Raw genomic sequence first — 8,831 nt, 5'->3', positions numbered from 1 at the left:
TTCTTTCTTTCTTCCTTCCTTTTCTTGAATTGTCTTTCTTTCTTTCTTTCTTTCTTTCTTTCTTTCTTTCTTCCTTTTCTTGAACTTTCTTTCTTTCTTTCTTTCTTTCTTTCTTCCTTTTCTTGAACTTTCTTTCTTTCTTTCTTTCTTGCTTTCTTTCTTTTCTTGAACTTTCTTTCTTTCTCTCTTTCTTCCTTTTCTTGAACTTTCTTTCTTTCTTTCTTTTTTAAACTCTTTCTTCCTTTTCTTGAACTTTCTTTCTTTCTTCCTTTTCTTGAACTTTCTTTCTTCCTTTCTTTCTTTCTTTCTTTTTTGAAATGTCTTTCTTTCTTCCTTTTTTCTTTCTTTCTTTCATTCTTTCCTTCTTTCTTTCCTTTTTCTGTAATTATCCAGAGCCGTTGTGTCACACACGTCTACAGTAGGTGGGTAAATAAATGAACAAAAAGCAACAAAATAAACAAAAAAAAAACATCAAATGAATAAACAGTCATATGAAGTAAAAATCAATAATAATAACCAACATTCAAGGGTTCTTTAGTGAAGACGATTATATCTAGAACCATGGCAACGCAAGCATAAATGGTTCTCTGCATGGTTAAATGGTTCTTCTCTATGGTAGAAAACCTGTTGCATTATGGTTCTGCACTCTTGCAAAGGATTCTTTGAGCGATGTGACAGAAGATCCACTTTTGGTTCACTAAAGAACCACGTTTGAAAAAGTGATTGGTGAGTGTGAAGAACCTTTCAAGGCCCAATGTAAAGGTTCTTTATCGATTTAAGGGTTCCTCCTAGAACCTTTTACACTACGTGGAGCTTCTTTCAGCACCCTCACACGTCTCATTTACAAAAATGGTTCTCTAAATAACCGAAAGTGGTTCTTCCATGGCACTGCGAACCACAGAGAACCTTTAATGGCATCTCTATCTTTTCACGTGTGTACATTTAAATCATAAACAGTGCATATAATTTGAAATGGTTCTACACAGAAAAGTGACAAAGAGGAATTTGAGTGCTTAAATGGTTCTCTGCGTGGTTAAGCGATGGACAACCTGTTCTATATGGTTCTTTAAAGAACCTTTTAAAAAGTGGTTCTATATAGCACCAGAAAGAGAGCTTAATTGGTCCTGTTTAACTGGATTTAGAGCATGGAACACAGTACATACGCTCTTTAAACAGATGGTTCTTTAAGGGTTCTCTCATAAAGGAAATGGTTCTATAAAGAACCACTCTCTACATGGCTCTGATTAGTGGTCAGCGGGCGGCGTGCGAGAGCGAATGATTAGCCAATCGCAGCACAGGGGGCGGGGTCTGCCCGAAGACGGGTGGAAAAAGCTACACCACCCACTATAGTAAACCAGCAGCGCGTGAAAATCGTTGAGCGTGTTCTGTAAAGCTGCCGCAGTCACAGCGAGCCGCTCCTCACACAGATCATCCACCGTTTTCAGTGTTTAGTCGCTCCTGGTCACTCAGTTTTCGGACAAAGAAACACGCTTCGTGCTTCAGATGATGGTTTCGCTGCCCACAGCCTTCCGTCAGTGAGAAAAGAGGAAGAGTGCTGGTGTTTTACAGAAGTTTCCAGTTCCAGTGCGGGCTGAGGCGACGTGGTGTTGAATTAGCGTCTATGCTACATCATTGAATTAACACCTACAGTGCTGAGTTAAAGGGGAACCCCGTCGATGTTTCAAATTTTCTATATAATTCAGAGGTTGAGATGTAAACAAAGTGGCGGAGTTTGGTGTGAAACGGTTCATTGTAAAACTTTTTTTTACCTGACTCAGGTTTCTTTACAGTGGTGGTGATAGGAACCAGAGGTCACAACGCTGTTAAATAACCTCTAATAGACTAGCAGTGGTGGACGAAGTACACAAACCATGTACTTGAGTTAAAGTAGAGATACCCAAGGTAAAATATTACTCCAGTAAAAGTAGAAGTTCCTCCCTTTAGACCTCCACTTGAGTAAAAGTACAAAAGTGTTTGCCTTCAAATGGACTTAAGTATCAAAAGTAGAAGTACTAAAAGATTAATTATGACTTAAATGTCCTGTTATCATTTTTGTAACAAGACTCGCTTCATTAACTCATTTTAGGTGAAAATACTCCAGTGTCTCTCTTGGTAAACCAGTCTTTTAATAGAGTCATTAATTAGTGACGCTGATGTCTATTAAAATTATCATAAACACAAAACACTGAAGGTAAACAGTTTCCATCAGGTAGAACTGAGTGGCTCTGAAAGAACTTTTTACAAACAAGCAAAGTTTCAGTTTAAGATTTATTTCTTAGTTACAAGTTTAAGTTTAATAAAAACTTTAAACTCAGGTTCACAAATGAGTTTCCTTTACTAAACTGCATCTGTAGGTCTCTGTTCATAAACATAAACTAGCAAAACTAATTTACTATAAAATGAAATTGTGTTTGTATAAATTCAGAAAAAAGACACGTCAGTCACAACTGCATATGAGTACATATTTCTATATTGTGGTCTGTTTACACAAAGTTAGGTTAGTTCATCATTTTGGTTTTAAAATTTTTACATTTTACGCTGCTGCACTGATGTTGAACCGTGTGCTGCACTGGGTCGGTATGTCCAACAGGTCAAAACAAGCTCAAAACTAAGTGTGCGGTGTGCCCTGATTTGTGTGTTGCTTCAGGCTTCTTTCATTTTGACATGTGACGTTTTTATACACACACAAACCAAAAGGAACGACAGATTTCTGATAATGTAGTGGAGTAAAAAGTGAGATATTAGACTTTGAAATGTAGTGGAGTGAAAGTGAAAAGTCGCCCAAAATGGAAAAACTTCAGTAAAGTACAGATACACGAAAAAACTACTTAAGTACAGTAACGAATTACATTTACTTAGTTACTGTCCACCACTGTAGACTAGTTTATCGAGATGTGACATACTTTTATCTCTGAACATGGACTAAAAGAAGGACAGAATTCAGGAGTTTGCTACCATTTTTAGCTCACGCTAATATACTGTAGTGCATGATTATAAATAACAGAGTGCCAGAAACCACAAAAGCAAATCTATTAAAAATTACTTGAAGAGAAATTCCATAATTTTTAAAAAATGTCTGCACAATTTAGCAGTTAACATGTAAACAGAGTGGTTCAGAGTGGTTTGGTGTGAAATGGTTCAGATGTCTTTACAGTGGTGGTGATAGGAACCAGGGGTCGCCATGACTACAACACAAATATAGACATTTTATTTACAAATCTAAAACCACCAGCGAACCTACACGAGTTTTATATGGAAAGTTGATGATGGTAAAATAGTCATTAATCTGAAAAATGTGTTTTTTTGTGGACTATTTTGCCTCACAACACCCTGCATGGATCCCTCCACCATGAATGGATTAAAATAAATGTGTTATTGCAAAACTACTGTGAAATAATGTCTCAGACATCAGATTCTAGAGGTGGATGTCGGGTTCCTATCACCACCACTGTGAACAATTCTGAGTAAGTTTCTTTAGAGTGGAGCATTTCTATGGAGCCCCCAAAAGGACATGGGTGAAGGTGGTGAAATGGGTTTTTCTATAGTGGGTAAAAAAAGACCCCCCTACCTGTGAAATTACCTGGGATTTTTTTACTCAAATTATCTCAAGATAATTACATAAGAGGGACTTTTATCACCAACTACAGAAAACCCCTTGCCATTTTCCATGTCCTTTTGGAAGCTACACACATTTCACATCAAACCACTTTAAATTTGGAATGGACTACACTGCAGTGCTGGTGGTGACTACCAATTGGAAGTTACTTATAGTCCATAATCTAGGACTAGGAAACTAGTCCGGAGGGGGTTAAGTTGACCCTCTGGACTAGTTTCCTAGACCTAGATTAAGCCAGGGCCCACCGGTAAGCCCAAAGTTTTATTACATACTTCTATAACCTAAGAATAGATCAGTCAGTTTGCATTGAAGTCCCTGTAGTTACTGAATAATGAGCCTTAATATGTAATAATGCTGGGATTTCAGGGGGTTAAATCTACAAATACAAAAAAAAATTCCAAAAAAGTTGGGATGCTGTGCAAAATGTAAATAAAAGTTCAAATCATTTAAACCCTGTATTTCATTGGGGCCTGTTTACCACTCTGTTTCATCACCTCTTCTTTTAACAACACTCTGTAAGTGTTTGGGAACTGTTTACTACAACTGTTGGCCTTCTCCCTTACATACAGAGATTTCTCAAGATTCTCTGAATTTTCTAATGAAATATTATGTACCATAAATGATGAAAAGCAAAAGTTCTTTACTATTTTACATTGAGAAACGTTATTCTTGAATTGTTGCACTATTTGATGGTGCAGTCTTTCACAGAGTGGTGAACCCCTCCTCATCTTTACTTCAGAAAGACTCCGCCTCTCTGAGATGCTCTTTTATACCCAATCATGTTACTGACCTGTTGCCAATTAACCACCAGGTGTTTTTTTAGCATTACACAACTTTACCAGCGTTTTGTTCCCCCCGTCCCAACTTTTTTGAGACATTTTGTTGGCATCAAATTCAAAATGGACATATATTTTTCAAAAAACAATAAAATGTCTCAGTTGTTGTATTTTCAATGAAATATAGCGTTTAAATGATTTGCACATCATTGCATTTTGTTTTTATTTACATTTTGCACAGCGTTCCAACGTTTTTTGGAAATGGGGTTGTACAAATGAAACATAAAAAAGCAATGTATGCTAAGGAAAACACACTAAAGCAGTAATGAACTTCATAGTGGGGGAGACGTAAAAATGAGATCTGTACTAAGAGACTTAAGTCTAATTGAATACAAATGAGCATAAAAATGCAACATGCACTAAGTTAGACACACTAAAGCAGTAATGAACTACATGGAGGGGAAACAGAAACTAAATTGAAGTAAATAAATCCAAATCTTCCTTATGCAAGTGGATTATCTCCTATCTAATCTCCTCAGTAATATCTCCTGATAAATAACTTGTCCTTATCAGCCATTTTGGCTGGGAATTGAACAAATGAAGGATGGTAGGAGGGAACAGGCCTGGCGGCTGAGGTGCTCTCGGTGGTCTAACTGTATTAAGGCCCGAGGCTTCACAGGCCGAGACAAAGCAGGCCTCCTGAGCGACGATAGGCTACTGTGTTGTGTAAGCTGAGTGTGTCTGTAATCAGTAAACAGCTTTTCCGCTGAAGTGTGGCTTATGCAGCTGAGTCAGCAATCTCAGCCTCAGCCTCAGTCACTCTCATAAAAACACTCCTTCCTTTCGATTTCAGTCCAAAGAAAACTGTAGCTGTTCATTTTTTCCCTCTTTTCCCCCCACGCACAGCTTTTCACCCCCCTTTCACGGAACAAAAAGGCACCTAGACGCTCCTCCAGGAAAGGATTAGTGTTGTAATTTCCGTCATAAACCCTGAGTCTTGTGGTCGGACTTTGCTACTGAACTGAAATTCTCCTCCAAGCTTGTTTACCTTCGGACTGCTGACGTGTAAAGGTCAGCAGGCCGATGCAAGCAAATCTGAGAAATTTGCAGTGGTGGACAGTAATGAAGTAAATGTAATTCGTTACTGTACTTAAGTAGTTTTTTCGTGTATCTGTACTTTACTGAAGTTTTTCCATTTTGGGCAACTTTTTACTTTCACTCCACTACATTTCAAACTCAAATATCTTACTTTTTACTCCACTACATTATGAGAAATCTGTTGTTCCTTTTGGTTTATGTGCGTATAAAAACGTAACATGTCAAAACGAAAGAAGCGCAAAGCAAGAACACCAATCAGGGCACAGCACACTTAGTTTTGAGCTTGTTTTGACCTGTTGGTCATACCGACCCAGTGCAGCACACGGTTCAACATCAGTGCAGCAGCGTCAAATTTTGGGAGAGTCTATTCAACATAAATGATGAACTAACCTAACTTTGTGTAAATAGACCACAATATAGAAATATGTACACATATGCAGTTGAGACTGACGTGTCTTTATTCTGAATTTATACAAACACTATTTCATTTTATAGTAAATTAGTTTTGGCTAGTTTATGTTTATGAACAGAGACCTACAGATGCAGTTTAGTAAAGGAAACTCATTTGTGAATCTGAGTTTAAAGTTTTTATTAAACTTAAACTTGTAACTAAGTTGCAAATAAATCTTAAACTGAAACTTTGCTTGTTTGTAAGAAGTTCTTTCAGAGCCACTCAGTTCTACCTGATGGAAACTGTTTACCTTCAGTGTTTTGTGCTTATGATAATTTTAATAGACATCAGCGTCACTAATTAATGACATTCTATTAAAAGACTGGTTTACCAAGAGAGACACTGGAGTATTTTCACTTAAAAAGAGTTAATGAAGCGAGTCTTGTTACAAAAATGATAATAGGACACCAGAGTCATAATTAATCTTTTAGTACTTTTACTCTCGATACTTAAGTACATTTGAAGGCAAATACTTTTGTACTTTTACTCAAGTGGAGGTCTAAAGGGAGGAACTTCTACTTTTACTGAAGTAATATTTTACCTTGGGTATCTCTACTTTAACTCAAGTACATGATTTGTGTACTTCGTCCACCACTGGAAATTTGGTGCAAATTTTAAGAATAAAGAAGGACGGAATGGCTGAATTTGATGCCTCATGTAATCCAGGTCTCAGCAGTAGACAATCTGTACCGGGGTGTCAAAACTTTTTGTCTTGGGGGTGGGGGGTTGGGGTGCAATGTTTGTGGTGGGCCAAAATGTATTTTATAACATTAGGTAGAGGTGGGCGACATGGCAAAGATCTAACAATGCAATAATTCATGAAATTATCATGATACGTCATGATATTTCTTTTTTTTTATTCAGAAATCTGATCATTTGGACTGAGAAAAAAGAAACTGTGGTGCTTTATTTTTAAAAAGTACCATCAAAAACTGTGAACACAATGATTTTTATTCAGTATTTTCCATAGTGTTGCACTAAATCCCATTAAACAGCACTAATTTTGCTCTGTTTATGATGAAACATGCAGTTGGTCAGTATCTACAAGTACTGACGATGTACATGATATGTTCAGAAAAGTGTAGTGTATTGCGACATAATGTATCAGGATAATAATATATATATTGTTATATTGGCAAGGCCTAACTTTATATTATATTTTATGACTAAAATACTTGGAAAATAAACTAATCTTTTAAAATTTCCATATAATTAAATCGTTAAGATGTTAACAGAGTCATTCAGAGTGGTTTGTTGTGAAACGCTCTGTTCTAGAGAAACTTGCCGATCAGAATTGTTCACAGTGGTGGTGATAGGAACCAGACGTCCACCTCTAAAAGCTCCCTCACAGAAAGTTATTACATGGAATGGTTATGAATATGGTTCCTTTTTGTCTGAGACACTGTTTAATCCATTTTTGGTGGAGAGGTACATGCAGGGTGCTGTGAGGCAAAATAGTCCCCAAACAGAATCAACATCACATATAAAACCTGTGTCGTAGTCATGGCGACCCCTGGTTCCTATCAGCACCACTGTACTGGAATCAGAGTCTGTCAGTTTCGCTACAATGAATCGTTTCACATCAGACCACTCTGAATGGCTTTATTCACATCTTCACCACAGTATTATACAGAAAATTTAAAAAATCGGTGGAATTCCCCTTTAAGTCCAGCTGAATACAGATGAACATTTTGGGGTCCTGATTGATGGCCCACCAGCTCAATCATATTTTATATGCAAGAATATGCAATATGCTGTGGTACACGCATTAAAACACTAATGAACTGTACAGAGGGGAACCAGGATCTTTACAGAACCTTCGGAACCCTTTTTGGTGCCATGTAGCATCATTTTAAAAAGCTCTTTAAAGAACTATATACAACACATTTTCCATCATGGAAAAGAACCAATTAACTCAGCAAAGAACCACTTATGCATTTAAATGGTTCTCTGAGTTGCCACAGTTCTCTAGTCTATATAAAGAGTATATATAATGTTCTATATATATTAATATATATTACAAATATTATAATATATATGTATAATAATGCATATATTATAATAATATATACTATAGTATAGACACTATATAGTCTAAGTTCTATAGTTTATATAAAGAGTGAACAAATAGGTACATAATGGTAACATTATTATTATATTATTATGACTGTTTGTTATTATTATTGATTTTTTCATATTTTACTTCATATGGCTGTTTATTTATTTTGTTTTTTGTTTATTTTGTTGCTTTTTGTTCATTTATTTACTCACTTACTGTAGACGTGTGTGACATAACGGTTCTGAATAATTACAGAAAAAAGAAAGAAGTAAATAAAGAAAGAAAGAAAAAAGGAAGAAAGAAAATTCAAAAAAGAAAAAAATTTAAAAAAAGAAAGGAAGAAAACATTTATACATTCAAATGAAAGGAAGAAAGTTAAAATAAAAAAAGAAAAAGAAAGACAGAAAGAAAGTTCAAAAAAGAAAAAAGCTTAAAAAGAAAGAAAGTTCAAAAAGAAACAAAAAAGAAAGAAAGAAAGTTCAAGAAAAGGAAGAAAGTAAGAAAGAAAGAAAGTTCAAAAAAAAGAAAAAAGAAAGAAAAAGTTCAAGAAAAGAAAGACATTAAAAAAAAGAAAGAAAGACAGAAAGTTCAAAAAGAAGAAGAAAGAAAGAAAGAAAGACAGAAATGTCAGCAGCCGGCAGAGGGCGCGCCTGTCGACGTTTTAACGCCTTGGCAACGGTCAACGGCTTCCAGCGCCTGCGCATGCGCGCTAGGAACAGTGAGACTGAGGATACGGGGGAATCTGCGCAGCGTTTCTCCGCGGGATTTACCGTTTCTGGATCCTTCCCTTCGTCTTCCCGCGCGCGTTTTCCCTCTGTTTTCGGGGCGAAC

This window comes from Colossoma macropomum, unplaced genomic scaffold (assembly GCF_904425465.1).
Source record: "Colossoma macropomum unplaced genomic scaffold, Colossoma_macropomum, whole genome shotgun sequence".
NCBI classification, from domain to species: Eukaryota; Metazoa; Chordata; class Actinopteri; order Characiformes; family Serrasalmidae; genus Colossoma; species Colossoma macropomum.
This window is presented reverse-complemented; position numbering follows the sequence as displayed.